General features: G+C 35.3%; 1 pseudogene; it reads right to left on the reverse strand.

Annotated features, from left to right (window-relative positions):
- Positions 1 to 14937: 14937 nt before the first annotated feature.
- On the reverse strand, positions 14938 to 20228 carry LOC141712529 (putative galactinol--sucrose galactosyltransferase 2; annotated as a pseudogene).
- Between the last annotated feature and the right edge of the window lie 7277 nt (positions 20229 to 27505).

Here is a 27505-nt window from a genome sequence, read left to right on the forward strand (position 1 = left end):
GACCTTGATGACACCATCACAAACATGAGGGATTCATCAGTATTTACTGAAGACCCCATGGTGATCACAAATGCACCATTGAGATTGCTGTGAAGACCCCATGATTCGTCAGGCAATTTCTGTTAAGAAATAGGCCTACTCCTTCACAAGTGCCTGCAAATCCTGATGATGGTACCTCTGTCATATTTCCTGATGCTGTGGAACAAGACACTACCCATCTTGTTTTTAACCCAAACATTCTTTCTCCTAAACAGAACTCTAATCCAGCTCCTAAATTAGCCTCCTCTGGTGTCTCCCAAAAGGCATCAGTTGTACCAAAGAAAAGGCTAGTTAAGAAATCTGTTAACTCTGAATAGAGAGCTCTATAGGCCTTACTGAGTGAGAGTGAGAAGAAAGAAGAATGTTTCCCAGTCACGAAAATAAGGCTGATCATGCAAGATGATTCTAACTCTGATGATCAGATGCCCATTGGGTCTAGTTAAAGATCAAGAAATTAACAGTTGCAATTCCTGATGACTCTATTGACATTACTGGTACCAAGGAGCCAACTACTGATGCTAGTGCTCTACTCAAAAAGATTCCTGTGATCAAAGAAACTGAAGTGCCCAAGATAGCCGAAAAGAATAGTTTGAAAAGAAAAGGTGGAAAAGTAGTTGGGTACATCAGAAAGAAGAACAAGGCTTAGTCCTCTGCCATGGATGTCAGTCCACAAGAACCTAAGTCTCAAAGGGATTTAGCAACTGAGATACATCCCATCACACAAGAACCATCTTCTCAAAGGGAAGATGCATACCAAGAGGCTACACAAATCATTGTTGATTTTTCTCAAGGTGATCTCCTTGCTGATTCAGATCAACTACTAAAGGAAAAGAAAGCTCATCAGGATGTCAAAGGTGGATGCAGTTATTAATGATCTTATGTTTGAGGAGAGTACACAAGAACCTTCACCAAAACTTACTGAAGCAGCTCATATTCCTCAGGTCCCGCAAGAACCATCAGTTCAAAGTATTGATGCTGGCCTATTTCATTCTCCTGACAAATCAAATCCTGATGCTACAATAAATCCTGATGTTATTCAACTTTCCACTACATCATCTACCACTGATGATTTCTTGCTGCTGACTAGCTTGTTAAAGCATCCTGATGTATTGTTTGTTCCTCCACTATCATCACTTCCACTTGAGGACTCACCTTCAGGAATTGCCTATTCTCTTCTATTGTTCCTCATGTTTGTATGATTATAAATAGTCTCTTGCTTGAGGTTACCTCTATTTATATGACAAGCATACTACTCCTCTTAGCCATCTCTTATTTCTTTGCAAAATATGTAACTGTGTGAAAATACTTTGAGAGAAAATTAAATTTTTGAGTGACAGTCTCCTGTACCGGCAAAATGAGAGGTAGTTTTGAGAAAAGAATTTTATAAATGTTTTCTCTTACTTATAAATTTTCTTGTGTGAGAACCATATTACTCTCAAAAGTAATATATTATGTGAGAAGTGATGAGATCACTTGAACAGAAAAGAGAGATTTAGGTGTTACTTTGTTTATGTTGCAGGATCTCATCAGACACAGACACCTATTGCTAAGGATTCTTCTAAAGGCAAAGCAATTCTGCCTAGTTCTGCAAATTCTTCTGAGGGTCTGTCTAGTTCTGACTCTGATGATGACAGAGATAATGATGATTCTGATACAGCTCAACTTAAGACTGCTATTGATGCATCTAAGAAGTCCAATGTTGGTTCTTCTTCACATTTCAATGAAAATCCTTCTTATTATAATGCTGATTCTGAGCACTTTCGACATACTGAATGGGATTTTAGATGGAGACATGTAAATACTTCTATCTCATTTACTGTTGGTATGCAACACGTTCATAGGGCCTATGATGAAATTCAAAATCCTGATCTGAAAATTGTATCTTAAGGCCTCTACTATTTCTGTCAAAGGGATTTATTCTGAACTTGCTGATATGAAGAAATCTCATGCTACTGTCAAGGACAAAATTGATGCATTCATGATCAATCTACTTCTGCTGAACTCACGAGTGTGAAAACTATCATTAAAGGTGTAGTTCAATCTCAACAAAGCATGGATTCTCGACTTTCTTCTTTGGAAGATAAGGTATCTTCTATGGATGACAAACTGGATGCTCTATTTTCTCTTCTTTCAAATACTGATGCCAAAAAGGGGGAAAGATAGTTGCTACAAAATGTACACCAGACTCTATTCAGATACAGGATAAAGATACTGATGATGATGGTGATAAAAATCCAGTTACAAATGTTCCAATTGCTTCTACTGCTCAACAACCTAAACATTCTAAAAAGTCTGATTCTTCAGGATAAAGGAAGTCTACTGGTGCTTGTTAGGAATATGTTGTGAACTTGATGATAAGTTAAACAAAACACCTTAGTAGATTTAACTTAGTGTTTTTGTAGCTCTCGACGGATGTTCTATTATAAGTCCTAACAGATGATCTTTTTAGTCCCGACGGATGACAACTGAACATCCATCGAGAGTGTAGCTTATGTAACAATAAGTATTGCAGCACATTTCTGCAAACAACAATGTTTTAGTCTAGTAGATTCTGTAGGATTCTCTAAGTCATGTTGACTACTAGATTGATATACAAAATAGGTTGGCTAATTGTAAATATGAGATGTCTTGTAATTCTGTATAAGTGAAATGGAGTCAAGTGACAGAAAGACTCCCGACGAATGATCTACAAAGGCTCCCAACGGATAATCAACAGGGCTTACGACGGATGATCAACATAGTCCCGACGGATGATCATATTCAAAATAGCTGTTGATAGTGACAACACAGTCACATGCATCAGGTATTTGCAAAAGGAATGTGACAACCTGTTAAGCAGGATTTTGAGAACAAAGAAGCATTAACATTTCCATGCAAATGTGAAGATATTCAAAGATGTTGGATATAGTAATGTAGAAGTATGATATTAGATTAGATTCACTTTGTTTTATTGTCTTATATTATTATCATGTAACTTGGTGATATATAAACCAAGAGTAGCAAGTAGAACTAAGTAACTAAGTAAGCATATTTTTCCAGAGAAATAGATAAGGCTGTATCTGCTAAGAATTTTTCTGTAAGTTTGTTTTGTTCACTTGTAAGCAGTTGTGTGCTATTCAAAGCATCACAGAGTTCTCAATCTGATATATATATATATATCTGGTGGATACATTCAAATCCACTAGAAAGTTTTAAAGCTTTATATTTTATTACTTAGTATTTTGATTTCTATTATTCTTTCATTCCGCATTACTGCAAATCAAACACTGTTATATATATCAAGTTAGAACATCTTTAAAATCTCAAAAAGTAGCTAGAATTACATTCAACCCCCCTTCTGTAATTCTTGTTGTATTATTTGGGAATAACAATTGGTATCAGAACAAGCTCTTGAAGTAAAAAGAGTGTAAAGATCACAACAATCAACAAGATGAACATAAAGGATGTTGGAGTGAAAATTCCATTTATGGACAAAGACAACTATCACCACTGGAAGGTGAAGATGCACCTACATCTTCTTCCTCAATATGAAGCTTATGTGGATTGTATTGAAAGAGGTCCTCATGTCCCTATGAGAGCTGCTACAGGAAATGAACCATCAGTTCCAAAACCTAGGCATGAATGGTCTGATCCTGACATTGAACAAGTCAGGAAAGATAAAAAGGCCATGAATATACTGTTCAATGGTGTTGACAGTGATATGTTTGACAACATCATTAACTGTAAAACAGCCAAAGAGGTTTGGGACACAATACAGATTATTTGTGATGGTACTGAGCAAGTAAGGGAGAACAAGCTGCAACTCTTGATTCAGCAATATGAGCATTTTCACTGTGAAAAAAGTGAGTCACTCACTGATATTTTCAGTAGGTTTTAAAAATTATTGAATTCTCTAAAACTACATGGAAGGGTCTATCAAACAAAAGACTTTAACCTTAAGTTCCTTAGATCTCTCCCAAAGAAGTGGAAGCCAATGACAGTCTTATTGAGAAATTCACAAGATTACAAGGAATTCACCTTGGAAATACTGTATGGCATCCTGAAAACCTATGAGCTTGAAATAGAGCAAGATGAAAAGATGGAGAAGGGAAGGAAGAAGGGAGGATCTATTGCACTAGTTGTTGAGTTAGAGATGGAGAATGAGATGAAGGCGGAAGCTGCTGAATCTTCATCAAAGGTCTGTGAAAGCAAGGGTAAAGGGCTGGTAGCTGAAAATGAAGAACAGTTGAGTCAAGATGAAATGGATGATATAGATGAGCATCTAGCATTCTTATCCAGGAGGTTTTCCAAGCTCAAATTTAAGAGGAATTTTGGAGCAGCCAAGGCAAATAGAAACATAGTTGATAAGTCAAAATTCAAGTGTTTCAAATGTGGCTTAGCAGGGCATTTTGCCAGTGAGTGCAGAAAGCCTGATTCTGGTAAAAAGAAGTTTGAGCCTATTGAATATAAACAGAAATACCTTGAGTTGCTCAAGCAAAAGGAAAGGGCTTTCTTAACTCAGGAGAATGACTGGGCTGCAGATGGATTGGATGAAGATGAAGAAACAAACTATGTCAACCTTGCACTAATGGCCAAATCAGGTGAAACAGAAACCAGTTCATCAAGCAATCAGGTAATCACAACAAACCTAGCATATTTATCTAAAGCTGAGTGTAATGATGCCATAAATGATATGTCTACTGAATTATATCACCTGCGTGTTACACTTAAGTCTCTCACTAAAGAAAATAGTAAAATTAAAAAGAACAATGTGTTTTTAAGTGAGAGGAACAATGTGCTAGAGACTCAATTCATTGAGTTTGAAAAATTGAAATTAGAATACAAGGTTGCTAAGGATGAACTGACAGAATCCTTAAAGAAAGAAGAGATTTTAAGGAAGCAGCTTGAGCGAGAACAGAAAGTAATTAAAGCATGAAAATCATCTAGAGATGTTCATGCTCAAATTACTAAAGTTTAATTTATAGAATCCTTTTGTGATGTAGCCTGGAAAAAGAGCAAAGAGAAGCTTGATTCCAATCTGGTTGAAGGACTCTCTACAGATGTGGACTCGACGGATGATGAAAATTATCCGTCGGATTATCAAAAGGATTATCCGTCGCGAGACAAGGAGCCACATCCGTCGGTTGTGAGTAAACCAGTTAGTAAAGCTAAGTTAGTTAAATTGAATGAGAAATATGGATCAGTTTCTAAAAACTTTATTCCAGGAGAATCTAGTCAAGTTAGAAAAGAAAAGAAAGCTAATGTTGGTCATATGTCTATCAAGCAATTGAATGACAGACTGGAAAAGATTGAGGTTAAAACAGAAACTAAAAAGAAAAACAATAGAAATGAGAAGGTAGAGATTAACAAATATAATAACTACACACCTGATAAATATGCACCAAGAAAAATCTGTGTTTAGTGTGGTAATGTTAATCATTTGTCTGTTAATTGCAAGCTTGCTATGCCTACTCCCATGTCTGCACCTCCTTCTTTTCCCAACATGACTGCCGTGCCTGCCATGCCTATGAATGCTATGCCTTTACAGAATATGAATGCACAATTTGCTAATATGCCATTTGCACCTAATCCTTATTATGCTGCATTTAGCATACCTCGAATGCCATTTAGCATGCCTGACTGGAAAAACATGTTTACAAATAGCATGCCTTTTCCTGTTAATCAAAATGTGCATGATAATTCTAGTTCATTGAATTGTTTCAAAGGTCCAACTCAAGTGACTAAGGATGAATCTGAAATGCCTAAGTCAAATGAGGTCAAACCTAAGAAATCAAAGAAAAAGGCTAACAAGGCAGGACCCAAGGAAACTTGGGTAGCAAAATTAACTTGATTTAATTTTGATGTGTGCAGTATAACAGAAAGAATCTTTGATATTTGGATAGTGGGTGCTTAAGGCACATAACTGGAGATTCTACCCTGCTCATTGGGTTCAAGGAAAGAGCTGGCCCAAGTATCACTTTTGGAGATGACAACAAGGGTTATACTGTGGGATATGGCATGATTTCAAAGGATAATGTCATCATTGAAGAGGTTCCCCTAGTGGATGGACTCAAGCATAATTTATTGAGTATCATCCAGCTTTGTGATAAGGACAACTCAGTCACTTTCAATTCAGAAGCCTGTGTCGTGACCAACATGAAGAGCAACAAAGTGGTTCTCACTGGAGTGAGAAAAGGAAATGTGTACCTAGCTGATTTCAACTCATCAAATGCAGAATCAGTAACTTGTCTTCTTAGTAAAGCAAGTCAAGATAAAAGTTGGTTATGGCATAAGAAGCTGTCCCATCTAAACTTCAAGACCATGAATGAACTAGTCAAGAAAGATTTGGTTAGAGGCATTCCTCAAGTGGAGTTTTCAAAGGATGGATTGTGTGATGCCTGCCAAAAAGGAAAGCAGATTAAAGCATTATTCAGAAAGAAGCTTGATTCAACAATTGAAGAACCTTTGCAACTGTTGTACATGGATTTGTTTGGACCAGTCAATGTGTTGTCCATCTCTAGGAAAAGATATTGCCTAGTAATTGTAGATGATTTCTCAAAGTTCTCTTGGACATATTTTCTAAAATCCAAAGATGAAGCTAGTGAAATCATCATCAATCACATAAGGCAAGTCAACAATCATCCTGACTTCAAAGTAAGAAGAATCAGGAGTGACAATGGAACTGAGTTCAAGAATTCTGTGATGAGATCATTTTTTGAAGATAATGGGATTATGCATGAGTTTTCTGCAGCTAGAACTCCACAACAAAATAGAGTGGTGGAAAGGAAAAACATATCTCTTATTAAAGCTGCAAGAACAATGTTAGAAGAATCAAAGTTACCAACATATTTTTGGGCTGAAGTTGTAAATACTGCATGCTACACTCAAAATATTTCTTTGGTTAATCAAGCAAAATGTATGACACCCTACCAATTGTTCAAGAATAGGAAGCCAACATTAAACTTTCTACATGTCTTTGGCTGCAAATGCTATATCTTAAGGAATCAAACTGATCAACATGGAAAGTTTGATGCCAAAACAAATGAAGGAATTTTTGTTGGATATGCTGTGGGAAGAACATATAGAGTCTACAATCTAAGAACCAACATTGTTATGGAATCTGTACATGTTGTGTTTGATGATAAAAATATTGAAGGACTACAAGATGGAGATTTCCATGAAAGCCTCAAATTTGATAATGTTGAGATGGTTAGTGATGACAGTGATGATGAAAGTGATCAAGAAATAGTGGCTAAGGATAATGCAGAAAAATCTACAACTAATGAAGCACATAATTCAACATCCGTCGAGTTACATAATGCTTCATCCGTCGGTAGACAATCTGCTTCATCCGTCGGTAGACAATCAGCTTCATCCGTCGGGATACAAAGTGCATCATCCGTGAGAACAATGAGAGAAGTTGCGAGTCAAAACAGATCACTTACGGAAAAAACCCCATCTTTAAGTCAAAGATCCATAAACTCAGGGGGAGTTTCTGATAATCAAAACTCTACTAATTATCAAGACAATAATGAGGCCTCTTCATCTAGAGCTAATCTACCACAATAGAGAAAATGTACTAGAGATCACCCTTTTGAGCTCATTATTGGTGATGCATCTTCTAGAGTTCAAACAAGGAAAGCAACTCAAGAAGAATGTCTATATAACAGCTTTCTTTCTAAGGAAGAACCAAAGAAAGTAGAAGAATCTCTGTTGGATCCTGATTGGGTTTTAGCTATGCAGGAAGAGCAAAACCAATTTAAAAGGAACAAGGTATGGAAGCTAGTACCCAAGCCTAAAGGAAAGAATCCAATTGACACCAAGTGGGTATTCAGAACCAAGATGCATGAAAATGACATAGTTGTCAGGAACAAAGCTATATTGGTTGCTAAGGGCTACTGTCAACAAGAAGGAATAGATTTTAATGAAACTTTTGCTCCTGTTGCTGAGTGAAAGAACATAACATTTAAAGATATGATTAATAGTATACTGATTAACTCTGGGTTGCCTAAATACATATGGGGAGAGGCTCTAAATACGGCGTCCCATATTTTGAATAAAGTCCCTCTGAAAATATGGATAAGACACCCTTGGCGTTATGGAAAGGCAGGATGACTAGTCTTAAGTATCTTCGTATGGGGGGTGCCTTGCTAAGGTGCTTGTTCCTGAACACAAGAGAAAGAAATTAGGTCCGAAAACTGTTGACTGTATCTTTCTGGGCTATCTTAAAACCACTACAGCTATGAGATTTTTGGTATTAAAATATGATATAGATGGTATAGTGGCAAACACGATAATTGAATTTTGAGATGCTACATTCTTTGAGGATGTCTACCCTATGAAGACTGGAATACCTGAAACGACTTCTGAGGAAGATCCTACTCACACATCAAGTTCTATTCCTGATCATGTGGAAAAATGACAAATGTGGGGGCGGAACCTAGTAGTAGCTCTACTCCCAAGGAAGTAGAGAAACCAAGGAAAAGTAAGTGTGCAAAGGTAGTTAAGGATTTTGGAGGTGATTTTATCACTTACAATGTCGAGGACGAACCTTTAACTTTCCGACAAACTATGGATTCTTCGGAGTCTAGGCATTGGAAGGGCGCTGTGAAGAGTGAAATTGACTCTATTGTTTCTAATGGAACATGGGAGTTGGTTGATCTCCCTTCTGGGTATTCTACTATTGGGTGCAAATGGGTCTTTAAAAGGAATTTGAACCCTGACGGCTTTATAGATAAGTACAAAGCTAGACTGGTAGCTAAGGGTTTTAAGCAAAAGGAAGGAATTGATTACTTTAATACATACTCTCCGGTTGTAAGGATGGTAACAATCCGAATGCTTATAGCATTGGCTTCCGTCCATGGTCTTATCATCCATTAGATGGATGTAAAGACTGATTTTCTTCATGGTGAACTTGAAGATGAGATTTATATGGACCAACCTGAGGGATTTGTTGTATCTGGAAATGAAAGGAAAGTATGTAAGTTGATCAATTCCATCTATGGTTTAAAACAAGCTCCCAGGGATTGGCATAAAAAGTTTGATGAAACTGTATTGTTGTTCAGTTATATGATTAATGAAAGTGACAAGTGTGTCTACACCAAAGTTAAAGATAGTGAGTGTGTTATCTTGTGCCTATATGTGGATGATATCTTATTATTTCGAACCAATATTGAGATTATTAACGAGACAAAAGAATTCTTGAAAAGGCATTTTGAAATGAAGGATATGGGTGAGGCTAGTGTGATTCTTGGAATCAAATTGATTCAGTCGGCTGAGGGAATAACCTTGACTCAATCTTATTATATAGAGAAATCTATACTTGAGAAATATGGTTATTCACAGTATAGAATTGCTAGTACACCCTATGATCCTAAAGTTGCCCTTGTCAAGAATACTTCTAGAGTGCCTGTCTCTGTTAAGGTATTCTCAGATTTTGGGAGCTTGCAGTATCTTTCTAAATGTACTAGACCATATATTTCATATTCTGTGTCTAAGTTGGCTAGATATACAAGCTTTCCAAACAGAATACATTGGGATGCTCTTGATAGAGTACTTAGATATCTAAAAGGCACAATGTACTTTAGCTTACACTACAGGAGATTTCCTGGTGTGCTTGAAGGGTACAGTGATGCAAGTTGGATAACTAAGAAGTCTGGTTCCAATGGAGTGACTGGATAAGTGTTCACCTTGGCAGGTGGATCAATATCTTGGAAGTCAAGCAAACAGACTATAGTGACTCGATCTGCATTTGAGGCTGAGTTGTGTGCACTTGATGCCACGGGGACGGAGGCTGAATGGTTACACGGACTTATGTCTGCGATACCTGTAGTAAGCAGACCGCTTCCTGCTATTACTGTTCATTGTGATAGTCGAACAACTATCGACAAGATTATCAGTAAAAAGCAAAATGCTAAAACAAAGAGACACATCCAAGTTAGACTCAAGACTACAAGGGGTTTAATGTCTAATAGGATTATAGCTGTAGAATTCATATGAACTCAGAATAATATAGCTGATCCTTTGACTAAAGGACTGGAACCTGCAGTGGTCCTCAAGTCAAGGTTGGGGATGGGACTGTCAACCCATCATAATTCATCAACAGTGGGAACCTAATACATATGAGAGGAGATCCCTCGAAGTGTATTCAATGTGCTAATAACAAGCTATAAGGATGAATTGGTATTACCTTTGCTACATAGATGATACTATTGTATCTGAGTCATTCCCCTGTAAACCTAGAAGGTACTGACACTGCTAGAAAAGTAAGAGTGTTAAAACTCTGAATGGGATCAAGTTATTTGACGAGATAAAAGCAGTATATCTCTGGAGATGCCCAACTAAGCAAATGTAATTGTGTGGTCACAATTAGAGGAAAGGGTTATTCCTTGAAACATTCGATGAACATGATCGAGACAAGACCATTAATGTCTCAAAGTCATAGATTGGCACCATAGTCGTTGACTTGTCGTCGTCTATGGAACATGGTTATACTAAACGGATTAAGATTCAAGGTGAAACATTCCATCTGAATCTGGTAGCCATTGAAGTAAAGGACTTGGGAGGGTTCAAACCCGGAAGGGTACCTACTCTGAAAAACAAGTCATGATGAAAAAGCTGACCACATTTTTGTATGGATTTGTGGGGGATTGTTAGAAAAAAATGGATTTTAGATCATAATTTTTATTATGTTCTTGATGATAATCCTAAAATCTAATAATTGGAAGTTGTTCCATGATATGTGAACTTAAACTTTTATATATGGATCTAAGTATTTTCTTAGTGAAATCCATAGAGAAATAGAGTTGAAACTAGTAGCTTGTAAAAGCTTGAAATGGAGAATGTGTCATTTGTCCCACATTGAAAATAAATAAAATGAGGATTTTATTTATTTGTGATTTAATTTTTTAATTAGAATTAATTTATCAGTCGGGCTGGGTTATTGATTCTGTTGGGCTTGGTCACTTTGAGTGAGCTGAGTCAGATTCAATGAATCTGGACATGTAACTGATAATATATATTCATAATTAAAAATATTAAAACTGATTTAATGTGTGGATTAAATACAAAAACTGTTACATTTTATTTAAATTCAAAATCAGCAGTTTTGATTTATGTATTAAATGAGCAATTTTGATTTATGTATTAAATGAGCAGTTTTAATTTCTGATATTAAAGTCTATTAAAGTCTATTAATGTCAGGGTGGTCACTTACACTTAGCCTCTACTATAAATAGAGGCCTAAGTTGTTGATGAAAAAAGACCATACCTACATTCTCTTCTTCTCTCTGCTTTCTCTTCTCTCCCAAACACTATTCTGTGAGCTGCTGATTTTTCCGGCGACTTAGGTGCTAGTCGAAGTTGGATTTGTTGTTGTTGTGAACATCAAGTTCGGAGCTATTTTATCTTGGAGGAGGCATTGCAAGCATCCCAACGCAGCAGGTGGGGGCAATTATCTCTTCAAGAGAAGTCAGGGCTTCGTGCAAAACCTGACGACTCAGCTGCTTAGTTTTCTTGTTGTATTGTACCTGTTGACTACCACTACTTTTCTGTTTTGTTTCACTGTGCTAAGGCTATGGTTACTAGTACGTTTTCTATTCTTTATTTGTTCTTACAGTTACTAATGTGCATGTTGTTTACCTACATGTTTTGTTTCGTTAATTGTTATCTTGGCCTCGGCTTGTTAAATATGTTATGTAACTTCTTCTATGTTGCTGTAATAGTCAATATTTCCAACACTTTGTTCTAATTTGGATATTGATTTCTTCATTGATCTAAAGTTAAAGGTATTCCTATCTATTCTCGTTTTATTAGTATCTGTTTTACATGGCGTTCATCATTGTTTTTATTGCTTTTACATCTAGCATGAGTAAGTAGTTTAATGCTAGGGCGCAAAGGGAAGCCATGTTTGCACCATGAATATGCTTTAATTTGATTAGTAGTTTAATGAGTAAAAAGTAATTCTAGTTGATATGTTTTAAATACTTTAATTTGATTAGTAGTAATTCTAGTAATTCTAGTTGATATGAAATGGAAAGTATGATGAGCGAGGATGGGGAAACGAAATTGTCCGGGGGAAATGAAAATATTTGAAGGGGAAAATGAGAAAGTAAACTTGGAACTTTTACCGAGGGAAAAAGTATGGGAAAAAGAGTTTCGGGTATTGTTTAATTTTAAAAAAAAGTGCTTTAGACCATTTTCTTGTATCGCCACGTATTTTATACTCCCTCAATTTCATTTTAATAATCGTTTGATTTTTTTGTACTCATTTTTAAATGTTTTGACTGCATATTTAAATAATATTTTTTTTTAATTTTTTTTCTGAATAAAAATGTATAATTTAACTTTAATTTATGAAAAAAATTAAAAATAATAACTTTTACTATCAATACATCTTGAGATGGGTAGAAAAATCAAAAAACAATTAAAATGAAATATGGCTGAGTATGAAAATATTCTGGCTCCTAGGAGAAAGTTCCGAAGGAATAGGTATGGTGTACACTGTACAGGATATGGCAGATTTAAGTTTACAGAAGACTATTTGTATGCGGCATGATGCTTTCGTAGATTTTAGTGCAGTTCCTTGAACCGTAAGTTGTCTTTCAAATATCGGTGTTTCCTAATCTTTGCATTTGCATATGTTAATTACAGACATAATGATCCACTTCAGGACTAGTTATTATAGGCACCATTATCATCGAAGTTGGTTTATTATCAATCTTATTGTCAGCGAATAATTTGACGAGTACGTAGTGTTTAATTACTAAATTATACAAGTGGGGATCATTTACGAGCTTACACGTGCTCATTGGTAGTTAAAACTGAAATGTATTCATTTTGCGAATACAGGGGAAGATGTTGTGATTGTTTTTGTTTTCTTATGTATAAAGTAATAAATTAATAATACTTCTTCAGTACAAAGAATGACTAATATATATTATTTTTGAATTTCAACCTCCTAAAATACCCAAATACACGAAAATCGTCCAAAATATTCACAACATACATATTAAGAAATACGTATTCAAACTTCTAAAATTTAATAAAGAATATATATGTTAAACATGCGTATTTACTTTTGTTTTTATTAAAAATGGACATGTTCAATATGCATATCCATAAGAAAAACAAAATATGAATACGCAAAATACGTATTCTTTGTTAAATTTTGAAAATTCGAATACGCATCTTTCACATGTGTGTTCAGTCGGTAATTTGGGTGGAACATCCCGCCAAACAGTATTTTGGGCATTTTTTTTCCTAAATATTGGGTATTTTGAATTTTCACCCGTACCATTATACAAGTATTTTTAAAAAAACCTTATATTAAAGAAATATTAATTTGATAATGTCTTTTCATTTGTAGTTCTTATAAATGAATGAATATAGACTATAATATAAATCTCATTAATTGTAATACAACTTTCAAGAAATATAATTATAGAATAATATAAAAAATATTTGCATTTTAAATTAAAATTGGACATATATTATTATGAGTAAAAAATTATCTCAAAAAAGATTACTATTATGAGGAAGGAAGTACAAGTAATGCACAGTGTTACTTAGGGGTGTACACAGTTTGACCAACCCGACCAATCCAAACCGAACCGACCCTATTTCGGCCGAACCAAACCGATTTTTTTAAACCCGATATATAGTTGGGTTGAAAAAATGTCAACCCGATTTAATTGGGTTGGATATGGTTTTCGATAATTTTAAACCAATTCAACCCAACCCAATTAAAATTTATATGTACATGCTAATAAGTTAATCCAAAATTATGTTTAGGCCATTTACATAGATCCATATATCTCTAACTCTAAATATAACTTATAACCTCCGTGTTCATAGTTTATTTCGTAACAACAATAGATGTTTGATTAGTGTTATATTTTTTGCATTTATGATTCATTCCAATATATAAAGCATAAGCAATATTATTAGTACTTTTGATGTCGAAAATTAGATGTTTAAGACTATTCAATATGGAGGATTGTAATATTGCTTTGAACTATTTTCAAGTGTTTTAAACTTTAAAATCTTATGTTTTATTATAATTTTTTATATTAATTTTGTATATTTAATAAACTGATCAAACCGATCCAAACCGAACCAAACCGAAGTATACAAATTGGTTTGGGTTACAAATTTAAACGGTTTGGGTTGGGTTGAAATTTAAAAAACCCGAATTAATTGGGTTGGGTTGCTAAATTCTCCCAACCCGCACAACCCGATCCGTGTATAGTGCTACTGTTTGAAGCTCAATGTGGTAGCCTCTTTGATGTGCAGTTCCGTGTCCGCCTCGATACTCTGGCAGTTTCTGTTCAGAGGTATTTCAGCTGATTTTGGTGAAAAAACCTAGTGACGTGGAATAAATTTTATAATTACAGTTTAGTTCTAATTTTCATCATAACGTAGAAAATATTTGGGCTTTGAGAGAAGTACAAAAATTAAATTTTAGAATTTTAAAATTAAAAACAAAAAAAAAATAGCAGCAAAAACCTACATTTTTGCCTTGAATAATCAGTTAAGGTGGTGCTTTATTTATTTATTTTAATTTTGCTAACATGGTGCTTCTTATTTATTTATGAGTTTAAAATCAATGATTGAAGTTTGACAATTGACCATCACTCAAATTATTTCACTGGTTTTAATTTGAGAACAGGAATGAACATGAGCGTAACGGAAAACTTGTTTGGCAGAACCAAACTTCAATGAAATTCAACAGTTAGCTAGCTAACTGTTTAAACAGTCATCTGTGAAACAAAAAATTAGTAACCTGCACAATAAATCTAGCTCTGAATCTCTTTTTAACACTACTGAATGACATGTTTATTTAGCACGATTAACATTACAGAGCAACAATCGCTAATCATCCACCAACAGGCTCTTGGCCAGCAAGAGACCAGTGTGCATTCTCATTTGTGCAAGTATAAGCTACCACTTTCGATATTCGCATTCCACATATAATTTTATTAAAGTAGTCTGCATTCTTGTTTCTACAAGCTACTGCATTCAGCAGTTAATCTTATTGATTAATTTAAATACTAATTTCAATACGCCATCGATACATCTCCTCTTTGGGGACAGGAATGGTCAGGGTCACCAGTCCAGTAGCAGATTCATAGGTAAACTTAGTGTCCACATTTCCCACTGTGCATTTCAGAGGGTGTTGAGATGAATAAGCGCCAAACCGTCCGCATCCTCTAACCCTGAGTCCAATAACTGCAGCTGGTTTTTCCTCTGATGAGAGTTCATCATCGCAGAGCTCTGATTTTTTCTCTGAAGCAAGATTGACTTCGAACTCCTCTACAGCCCCGCTGGTGTTAAACATGTCAAGCAAACCTATTGCCGCAAAAGAAATGTTTGACGAAATTTCCTGGATAATAAGTATGATTACCAACTAAGAATTCACTTTTAAAAAATGGAGTTTCAAATTATAAGAAAAAATATTAGTTGTGTAGACACTTACTTGAAGAGGACAAAAGTGGAACAATTCATATTCCAGAACTTTGAGAGTAACTGGAATTGAAGAGCCTTTTGGTAACTGAGTTAGCACCCCTGAAAAATCAAACATGGAAGAACTTACACTTGAAAATTGCAGTTGAAACTCTAGACAATGAAATTATTTTAATTTTTAATACAAAAGGAGAAACTAGGGTAAGCCAAACCCTCTTTCATTTGATACCCAAGAAAAAATGCACTGTAAGTTCTTAATTCTAAACTTGACTATGATTTTTAGTTCTAATCATCTCCTCAATAATTGTCTCTCTATCTATGCCAAATTTCTGCAAGGTGGTACTATCTATGACCATGTCAAATATGTGTTTTGAGAATCCGTAGCACTCTAGCATAGTAGATACCCCTCTTCTTTTGGTAACAAAAGGTCGTGGGTTATAAAATAGTTGAGGTTTTTAATTTTTTGTTTACTATAGTTAATGGGATATGCATACACTTTTATCTAGTACATGCGGATGCAGTACCATTTCTAAAAGAAATGGTACTGGGTTCTTGCATTCAATAAAATGTGATCACATCCCCAAATTAACTTGCATGTTTACCTGATCTATGAGCATATATTACTGCTTTCCCATTCCAGTATGGACCTGCAACTTGATCTACGCAGTCAATATCATTTACTTTTACTGTAGTAGTGAGGGTTTCCGGAGAGCCGTCATGGATATGGATCTTCTTTACCACCTTGCACCAACCTGCCCCTTGACAGTTAAACACACCCACCACACCACTGCACTTGTTTACATTCCAAATTTTAAGCAAGCTGTGAAACATTCGAAGCAAGATGTTGTCTAATTAGCTTATGCGTTACAAATGCTGGAAACATACAGCTCTTACAAGTCCAATTCACTTTTACTAACTACGAATATATGAGCGAGTTTAATTATATTTCTTGACAATAGAAATGGCAACCTTTTTCCATCTCTAGCTGGATCAGTGAAAAGGCAATCACATGTCGGTCTGCCAGGCAATTGGGCACGCAGCAGTGATCCATCAGGAAGTACCAATTTTTTAAGAATATCAAAGTTGTGGTTGCCAGGCTTGTCACTTAAGAAGCAAAACAGACAAAACACATTAAACTTCAGTTGCAGAGGTCTAAAAACCCTCAAAAAATATATCAAGTCTAAGTCCTAGGTAAATTTACCTCACTATATTGGACAACCTCCAACTGATCGAGCTGCAGCATGATAATCAGCAGCTGGATGAAGACTCTGCAATTTACATATTTTTTCAATTTCTTTTTCCAAACTACTAGCCTCTTAGTCAGATAAATCCTGATTAGGACAGTCCATCATGTGATGTATAGTTATTACATATTCACATGATAGTTTCAGTTTACTAGATCTTAAAGCCAGGTGAAATTTGCTAAACCAAATAATTTAACTACTTCTCATTCTTCACAAAATATTCACCTTAAGCCAATTGGTCTTAATGATATCATATATGTAGAAGCAAGTGGGTGTGGGTGTCTATACAAAAACTACAAGTCCTGCAAATGTTTCTCTCGTACTAGAAAGCTTTTCTATAAAGTCTCAATATCATAATGCAGATTACTTACATGGAACATATCCCAATCAGGTTGCATAAATTCTCCAAGGAACAGGGAGTTGTAAGCCACTGAGGAAATGTGTATAGCATGAGAAGCAGGATCTCGAGGGCAGAAGTCATCAGAAGCTCTGACAACAGCAAGTTTCCTGGCACTATACAGTCCGTCAGTATTGTGGCTCATACAAGAAATGCATCCGTTATCGGGGAAGTTTTCTGCAATAGAGGCTTCAAGTGCCTGGATATAGCTGCGCGTAAGAGAAACTCTTCCCCCAAAACCAGCACCAAGAGTCTCAATAATGGTCTGGACATCCACTTTCACTCCATCTACTCCACATGAAGCTAGATAAGAATGAAGATCACTGAAGAAATTATATATTTTCTTCGGATGAACTAGACCCAAGCCTTGCACAAAAAGACCGTCCATGGCAATGTCAGGTTGGAATTCTAGTACACCTGGAGACTGAACAGGGTATGCCATAGCACTGTCATACTGATCTATGCCAGCAGCATTTGGTTTAACTCCACCCCAATATCCTGTTATAGCATGCCACATATAAACAAACCTATACCAAATGAAAAATGAAATATAACAATTTTCAGTATGTGAAGGAAAAAAATCATCTCTTCTGGATTATTATACTCTACAAAGTTCAAGTGGAGGAGTCAAGAAAAGGCCAGGAAACAAATTTCAGACTATTAAATGAAATTTAAAGTCTGAATCTGATAAAGAACTTTGCATTGCTAATATAATATTTTCTATTTAATATGTGATCAGTGGGATACTATATCTACCCAACCTCTCATAGCTAATGCAACAAAATAATCCAAAAAACGGTTTAAAAGTAAGGAAAAATGATACAAGGTCAGTTCCATAAAAGTTTGGAAAAAGAGATAAAAGCAGCCAGTCTAGCAAAACAAATAAACATACTTCACATTGTGACGTTTCTTCGCATCATTCACAAGGATCTGCAAGCCTGGGGGTTGGTTGTCAGTTTTTTCTTTATTTTGAAATTTTACATTCTCTCTTATTCCTGTCAACCTGCTTGCAAACCTGTAATTTCAATCAAGACCGATATTATTCCTATCAACCTGCTTGCAAACCTGTAATTTCGTGATACAAAGAGTTATATCTCTTGTGACTTACTGCGTGCCTTCTTGCACAACACAATCGCTGCCCTTATTATCGGTACCAATCTGTTGCCATCCATCATCAATAATTAAGAACGAGGTGATATTCCTCCTTCAGAGAAACTGTAGTATCAAAACACTAAGGTATAGTTGCCTTTATCTTTCAAAAATTAGAATAGGAAAAAGAGGTTTTAGGTTCGTTTTCTATGTACCTTTTAAGCCCATCTTTGACACCTTCGGCTGTGACACTGGTGTAGAATGCATCCCATGTACACCAGCCAAACCAGTCTAGGAATGCAGGCAACTGCACAATTTAAAAAAGATAACCAAGTACAAAACTCTAATTATAGAGCCTTGATAGAGTTACTCGGTGTAAAGCAAATGCAAAGAATTCCCTGACCTTTTTCTTCTCACGGTGACAAAACGTTTTCAAGTGTTTTTCAACAGTTCTGTTAAACAATTGAGAATTTTAGTGACAGGAATAGGATCATAATTTGACAAATTTCAAAGTTCTAAACTCATGTATATTATTTAAATATAGTAAGAAGCCGAAAAGGCAAAAACAAAAGTATTTCAATTTTGTAAACATTAAAAAATCCTTTAATATACCGTTGCTCACCTTAATTAGTAGAATTTTTTCCAGATATTTATAATTTATGTTCTTGCGCTATCACAGGGCAAACACTAGGAAACTATTGAACATTTAGACAAGGTCTGTACTTACTTTACACCCTGGTTGATGACTTCAAAGGGATTTGTCCCAGCATGCACGTATACAAGGAAATTCCCTTGGTTGGTTTTAACAGCATCATCTCCTACAAATTCAGAACGCACATTTAAAATATTCTCGGTGCAGTTCATTTCAATAAAGGTCTACAAACTTCACCTTCAATATCTCGGACTGGAAATAGATATATAATTGGATCGACATTCAAGGTTTGCCAATCTGTAATTATGTAGTGAGCAAAATTGAGCTTGAGCAATCTAGAAAACTCACCACTTTCGAGGCAAATCTCAAGTTCATTTCTATCGTTGCCCTGGAGAACAGCGCGGAACTGGCCTTCAAGAAGTGGCAGAAAAACAGTGTAAATAGTTTGTGTTTCAGATTCTCCTTCATTGATCTCTTTACTCTCAACAAGCATAAATTGAGTCTCCAATGGAATATCCTTGCCACATGATCCCATTCTCTGGGTCATCCACCATAACTTGAAGCGAAAACAACATATGAATCGATGCCCCCTATTAGATGATCAAATGAATATAATCGTGTTTTGTTCAACAATAATTTGTTATCATTAGATACTCAAAAGCACCGAGAACTCAATTGCTTCATTAAGAATATTTCATATGCATCCTATTTAACAATTGAGAAAAAACACGAGACTTAAATATTTAGTCCTTACTCGAAGACGCCTAGTGGAAAGATATGAAAGCTTTTGGTAGTTGGAGCAGTAGCACCAATGAATGCACCAGCTGCCACCAGTCCTGCGCCTGATCCTGGAGTCAACACAATATTCTCAGGCACTGCCTTTAATATTGCTTTTCCACGGATAACTAGGTTACCATCATTGATGGAAATTGTATGCGTGATTGTCATGTTTAAGTTATGAGCTACAATCAGTGCACAAAACAATGAGAAATAATATGCACAGTTAATCCAGCAGCTGCAAAGAGAGTAGGGTACCAGAACACTGAAACTATTAGAAACAGCAAAGAACACAATTATACTTCATCGAAGGAACCAGTATAAATCACGTATAATATATCTTAACCAAGTAATAATATGCAAGCTCTAAGTGTGAATCCATGTCGAACAATCTCATCTTTCTTTTTACAGTATAATATATGTGCATCGAACATCAGCACCCCTAGGAATGAATCCAGATACTTCCTAGTACTGAGTCCCGTCTAAACTATATGATCACTCTGAGCTAAATAAAAAATTAGGTGTAAAAAAATATACGCTAGTAAGATATTTTATATACCAACTTTTTATTAAAATGAATCATAAAAACAACAAGTGCTGTAAGATAAGTTGTAGCGGGACAAGTTGCTTACATAATACCTCTTGATATTATAACTTTAGATTAGAGGGTTCTACTCGCAAACCTATTTATTTAACTTAAATATTTATTTCATTTACAGCTTGAGTATTAAAATAATATTAAAACTGCCCTATGGTTAGAGCTATTTCAATACCAATTTTGTTACCTGATTAAAAATATTATTTAAAATATATATTTTCCTTTTCTCAAATCATACAGATCGGAAAATTCGGAAACCGAATTCACATAGGAACGATTGAAGGTTCAGCCCCGAATTGAAGTCCGCCCACAATATCAGCTTTATTAAGTCAACAAAAAGTTGTATAATATAAATATATTAAGAAAATAATGTTTTATTCATCATTACAATTATAAATGAAGTGAGGTTGGCACTTCTGCGTTAAACTTGCTCAAATGACAAATAGTATCGTCAATCTCAACTCAGTAAATATAAACAATCTTATTGATTTCGTGTACGTTGGAATAAATGCGGTGGCATCTCCTTGTTTTTCCACGTAGCGTTTAATATGACTATGAAGAAAACTTTGGCATCAGCCACAACTTGGTCACAATAGTCGGAGAGTAGTGTAAGCATGTTTGTCCATATTATAGTTATAGATAGATGGAGTGAACTGAAAAATGCTTTACTAAATTTACACAAGGTAGGAATCAAACGGGATGCTGCAAATAATACTAGAACACAAAAGAAATACATAAATATGTAAGGGCATAATGTATGTACGTACTCGCATGGGTGATATACTATTTTTTATTGTGAATGCTTTTATAATTACATATTTATTTAAAGAATTAAGTACTCAACGTAACTTTCATAAATACATACTTACACAAAATTTTAATATTACTGAATATTAAAATTTTAACTAATTAATTTTAATAATTACACAGGATTTTTTTATTAGGTTTGGATAGAAAATTAAATTAATTCAGTTTCAAGCTACTTTTAACGGTTTCGGTTTCTGATTCGATTTTTTCTCAACCGCATCTTTAAAAAGAAAGTATACCCAATTTATAAACAATACTTGCAGAGATTAGAGTTGCAGAGAGCCCAGCAACGAGGTGAAAAAAATGAGTATTTAGCATAGTAATATTATCTTAAGCATAAACATGCATGAATAAATAAAATAGAGAAATGAGGCCACGGGAAGAAAGCATCTAACACCCGCGTGTTATCTACAATAAAAAAGTAGAGAAATGTGCCAAAAAAAAAACATTTACTAACAAGCTTTGTGCTTCTTCGGGAGTTCTTTTAAACATCGCCTAGAATCTCAACAAATTAAAATACCCGTTTGGGGAACTATAAATATTGTGATTTTTAACTTGTATAAATGTTATACAAATGATAGTTTATTAATATTTATGAGTTATATATTGTTTAGAAATGTAATTATAAATCAGTAAGTTTTATTTTAAATTAAAAAAATTATTAAATACAATTATCTTTATTCTTGAATCTTAAATTAAAAAAACTTTTAAAAATATTGATGTCTTTTTTTTTGAAATTTTAAAACATGTGTTAAAATTCTAATAAATAAAATTAATAAAAAGAAAGTCAAAATAAGTTGAAAACAAATATCATTAACTTATTGTTTGTTTGGAAAATCTTGTATTTGTGATATTTAGGTGAAAACTTTTTACTTATATTAGTGTTTTGATAAATCTACTTATAAGTAAGTGAAACTTTTATTAAATTAAATTAAAAAATACTCATTAAATATATTTATCTTAATTTATGAATTTTAAATTAAAAAATATTCAAACACATATTTATAAAAACAAATAAAAAGTCAAATAAGTGGGTAAAATGTAATGACTGGTAATTTCGCGACATGATTAAGTGAATAAAGTATAATTCTGTGGTGTAATTATAAATTGTGTGATTTAATAAAGGGTCAAATAATTTTGTCGGTTAATTGTCCTTATTGTATATTAGTAACTGAGAATGTAAAATGACACGTTCCAGTTTGATGAGTCAGCTTAGGGGATAAGTTGTGTTGTCGGGCCGTTAGGTAGAACGGAACCCGTTTTAAAAGAGATTAAAAATATTTGAATGTGAACTATGTGTTGTTATGTGAAATGGAAATGTTTAAAATAATATTATATTCCAGTGACGTGCCAGTTGGTATAAAGGATTAATTATGAAGCGTAATTGAAACGCTCAGCGTCGGGCCATCAAACAGGACGCAACCCGTTACGCGAAAAAGGGAATAATAATAATAAAAAGGAAATTTTGTGATCGAATATGAGTCTGATATGTGAATACGTGCTATTGCTTGATTATGTGCTCTGTTAATTTTTAAATGATTTATTTGATTTAAATTAAGGTTTATTGAACCTTTAAATATTTTTATAAAATTATCTGAATATGTTCAAGGTGTGAATTGTTTTGTTATCTTCAGAATAGTCCTAGATACTTTATAAAAATGATAGATGGATTTATTTCGAGATTGGTGTATTTTAAAATGATTTTATGGAGTTAAAATGCTATTTTCAACATAATCTTGTAAAATCCGTATTAAATCAACCGTTCGCTCGAAATTTTTTTTTAAAATATGGCTGAAAAGCTAATTTTGTGATCTATATTCTAAAATTATTATTCGTATCATTTCCATCTTTTCCGAAAGAGATATTCATAAATCAAATTCGTTTTTGGAAAAGAATAAAAGAGAATTCAGAAATGTAATTACCCAATTACTAAACTACCCTTCCTTGGTAGTATATAAACCCCACCCCACCCCTTTCTTTCTTTTCCACACCCCCGAACTCTCTCTCTCTCTCTCTCTCTCTCTCTCTCTCTCTCTCTCTCTCTCTCTCTCTCTCTCTCTCTCGGGTCTTATCTCTCTCTCTCACTCTCAGTACTCCCTCTCTTCAATCTCTCCCTTGTTCTTCATCATTTTTCGATTATAAAACCATGGTTATGTGAGATTTTGCTTCCTCTATTCAGATATATAGATGCATGTTGCTATCTCCAAAGTTTTTGAAAAATCCAAAGTTGTATTTTAGTGGTTTTGGTTCGGTTTTGATGAAAACAAAAGGGTTTTGATTTTCAAAGTGATTTGGATTGATGATACGTGTTTTACATGTGTATCTTTGATGTAGAAATTGGTGATTTAAGGTTGGAAACCCTCGAGTGGGGGCACCACCGCGAAACCACCGACACCGGTGATGAACTCCGGTGAACCAGTGGTGAGTTGTGATGTATTAACTAAACTCTAATATGAATAAACAAGATTTTCCGTGATTGCATGTTGTGATTTGCTTGAAACGGAATGGTTCTTGTTTTTTTAGAATATAAGTCCAATCAAGGGTTCCCTATCACTTTATAAAGGATATTGAATACATCGCTTTAGCAAATTGATTCTTTGAAAATGAAACGGTTTATAATGATTAGAAATGAGTTGATTGTGTTATTGTTTAGCATACAACTTTGAGAACCCTGATTCTTATTCTGATATTGTTATCAATCATATAATTGATTCCATGAGTTGAAAAGATTCTCGCTTTCCATTTGAAAGATCCTTGAGACCCTGTTAATAATTTTTGATGAATGTCGGCTTTCGCCTTATATTGAACCTTGATTTTTGAAAGCCCAACTATCTCTTCATAAACCTTCACTAGCCCAAGGATAAAAATCTGCCACCTAGAGATTTTCAGTAGAACGCTTTAAAAGTAATTGTGATTAGATATTAATTATGCATCATAGAACTGTCATTTAGTTACTTGATGATTTCTATACTCATATTTTATGCTTTATTCAAACCATGGCAGTTAAGCAAGAGGATGGCCAGACTTAGGCGCACTGCTCGTAAGAGCGTACCTGGCGGCCCCTACCGTGTTGTAGGCTTCCAGATGCCAGAGTAGGTAGTACAGGTTGTGTGTGAGCAAGCGCTTAGTCGAAAAGTTTGTAAAGATACAAGGGTTATCTGTCAGTTCCAAGTAGGAATTGATTGTGTAAATTAAATATTATTTTGCATTATAATATATAATATATGGTTGGTAGTTGTAATTTTGTCTCAAATTTAATCCTGTTTGATCCTGTTATTAGTTAATCGGAGTTTATGTTTATTTATTGTTAATTCAAAGGTGTGTGGGTCCTCATTTCCTAACCCCGAGATTGAGGGCGTCACAAGTTGGTATCAGAGCTACAGGATCTAGTCCCTAAGACAAGTTAGGAAAAAAAGAAGGGTATTTTGGGTTATATATCTATATCGCGAGAGTGTTCGACTCATATAGAGTTGAGTTAGACTATTAAGTATAGTCTAAGGAAAGTGAATAGGCTAAAGTGGCAACTAGAGTTAGGGTGTGAGTTAGTTGGAAGTTTTATTTAACCCTAACGTTGTTTCTTGGTTGTTTTATGTTTTCTCTCAGGACCCCAGTAGTGGTAATGATTCTGATTCAGAGATTAGTTTGACTGGTACCCCAGTGGACCCCATTCCACCCTCTTCAGATGAGCTTGTGTATGTTAGTTCAGATCCAGAGGAGGATCCATCTGAGAGTAGTGAGATTCCTATGCAGATATCACCCTTGAGGCCAGAGTCAGAGACCCAAGCCCCTGAGCCAGAGTCTGAGATGCCTAAGATTATGTCTATCAGTGTTGGTGGCAAGTTAGCCCAGGATCGAGACTTTGTTTACTCCCGTATTCCTGAGTTGGGAGCTTTAGTGGATAGGCTAGTTCAAGACTCTAGGCAGAGGACTTCAGTTGTTGAGGAGGAGTGGATAGCTAGGATTAAGATGGTGGAGCAGGTTGCCCGGAGGAGATTGGATGAGGGGTCGTCCACTAGTGATGTTGATGCTGAGGCCCAGAGGCTGCATAAGATCATTCGCTGGATGTTGGTTGTGTTGAGAGAGATTCTGGATGATTAGATGATAGTGTTGATCAGGCGGGACATTTGGTGGAGCCCGTAGTTGTTGTTGTTTCCTTTTAGCGCCAGTAGGCTTGGGATACTTGGTCAAATGTTGGGATCCCTTTTTTATTTTTTATGTTGTATTTCAGAACTTTGTAGTAGTTGTTATAAGTTAGGGGTAGATAGGGGATGTTTTCCAGTTTTTCCTCTGTTTAACCCTGCTATATTATTGTACCTTAATGAAATCAGACCTTTTATCTATGTACCTTTGGTTGTTGGATCAATCATATATCCTGTTTCATATTGTGCACCCTGAAAATCTTTATAAACTGTTTTGTATACCGTGTTTCTATACAACCGTGTTTAAAATTTTGTAAAATCGTACCCTGTGCTATGAGAAAACATAACTGATAAGAGAAATTATGTAGTAATAGGATTGCATATGCAAAAAGGGTAAAGCTTAAAACCCGCAAAATTTATTTCGTAGTAAAATGTTGTTAAATATATCAATGCCATGCTATCACATTGCTAAATAATTGCTCATCAGGTTTGTAAGAAATGGCCAACTCACCAGATCACCAAGAAGAAGAAATTCAAACCCAAGACCAAGAACTGAACCAAGATACCACTATGATGTGCCGACTTGCTCAGCTTTTGCAACAACCCATAGCCCCTAAAGTTGGAAACTTCAAACACTTTCAATCTATTCATCCCCCAGAGTTCTTAGGTTTTCCAGACCCGATAAAATCTCAGTCGTGGTTAAGAGAAATGGAGAAAGCATTGAGTTAGCAGAAGTTAAGGATGAAAGAAAGCTCAGTATGCAAGTTATTATCTTAAAGACGAGGCGAGTTTCTGGAGGGAATCTTCTAAAAGCTTTGCTTGAAGGAAGGGCTTATCGTGGGAAAAGTTTACCGAGATGTTTCTGGAGAAGTACTTGCCAAGTTATATGCAAGAATAGCTAGAGATGAAGTTTCTAGATCTTAGACAAGATGATACGTCGGTGGCAGAATATGAAGTGAAATTTTCGGAGTTATCTAGATTTGTACCTGAGTATGTGAATACGGAGGCAAAGAAGGCCAAAAGGTTCCAACAGGGACTTAGGCCATGGATTCGGAGTCAAGTGGCACTGTTGGAGATCAAGAACTATGCCGCCTTGGTGCAGAAGGCAATGATAGTGGAAGGAGAGCGTGAAGCTGTAAAAAGAGAAAATGAAGGTAGGAAAAGGACGTTTAAGAGCTCGGAGCAAGAGCAAGAAAGTTCGAAGTTTAGAGGGAAGTTTGGCAAGAATGGTGGAGGTCAGAATCAAAAGTTTCAAATGTTTAAACCCGGGAATGGAGCTCAAAAGAATCATTTTCAGAAGGTCGGACAACTGGGAAAGGATAAGACCTCAAATTCAAGAATGTAAAGTTTGTGGGAAGAGACACCCGTGAAGATGTAATAAGATGGATGTGACTTGTTTTAAGTGTGATCTAAAAGGGCATTATTCGTCGGAGTGCCCAAATGGAGCAAAAAAGCCTGAATTAACATGTTTCAAGTGTGGAAAAGTGGGCCATATGGCCAGAAACTGCAAGGAGCCTGTTCAAAAGGCAAATGTTCTTAGGATTGCTGGATCGCCGCTTCTCCCAACACCAACAGCTCAACCCAAAGCTAGAACCTTTAACATGGCAATGAAAGATGCTATGCAAGATGTGGATGTGGTGGCAGGTATGCTCGTTATAAACTCGGTAGAAGTAAAATATTAATAGATTCTGGAGCAACTAGATCCTTTATTGCCAAAAGTATTCTTGATAGATTAAAATGTGATGTGTACCCTCTTGAACCCAATTTGATTAGAAGTAGCAAATCAAGAGAAAGTAATTGTTAATAGGGTTTGTCCCGATTGTGATATGGTTATAGGAGGTCGACACTTTTCTGCTAACTTAATTCCTTTTAAGTTAGGAGAATTTGACGTTATATTAGGATGGATTGGTTGTCAAACCACGAGACGCAAATAGAGTGTAAAAGCAAGAAGGTGAAGTTAAATACTAGGGATGGTATCGAAGTGATATTCAATGGAAAAAAGACAAGAGAAGAAGTTTCTAACAGCTATTCAGACGAGGAAATTGTTACGTCAAGGATGCGAAGCTTACTTGGCTCATGTCAAAGATGTAGAGAAACAATCCGTAAGGATTGAGGATATTCCAGTAGTAAGAGATTTTCTCGATGTGTTTCGAGATGAATTACCTGGACTACCTCCAGATCGAGAGATCGAGTTCACGATTGATTTGGCTCCTGGAACGGAACCAGTATCGAAGGCACCCTGCCGTATGGCACCATCGAGATGAAGGAATTAGCAATGCAGTTGCCAGAGTTGTTGGATAAAGGAGTAATAACGCCCAAGTG

Source organism: Apium graveolens, chromosome 3 (genome assembly GCF_009905375.1).
Source record: "Apium graveolens cultivar Ventura chromosome 3, ASM990537v1, whole genome shotgun sequence".
Lineage (NCBI taxonomy): Eukaryota > Viridiplantae > Streptophyta > Magnoliopsida > Apiales > Apiaceae > Apium > Apium graveolens.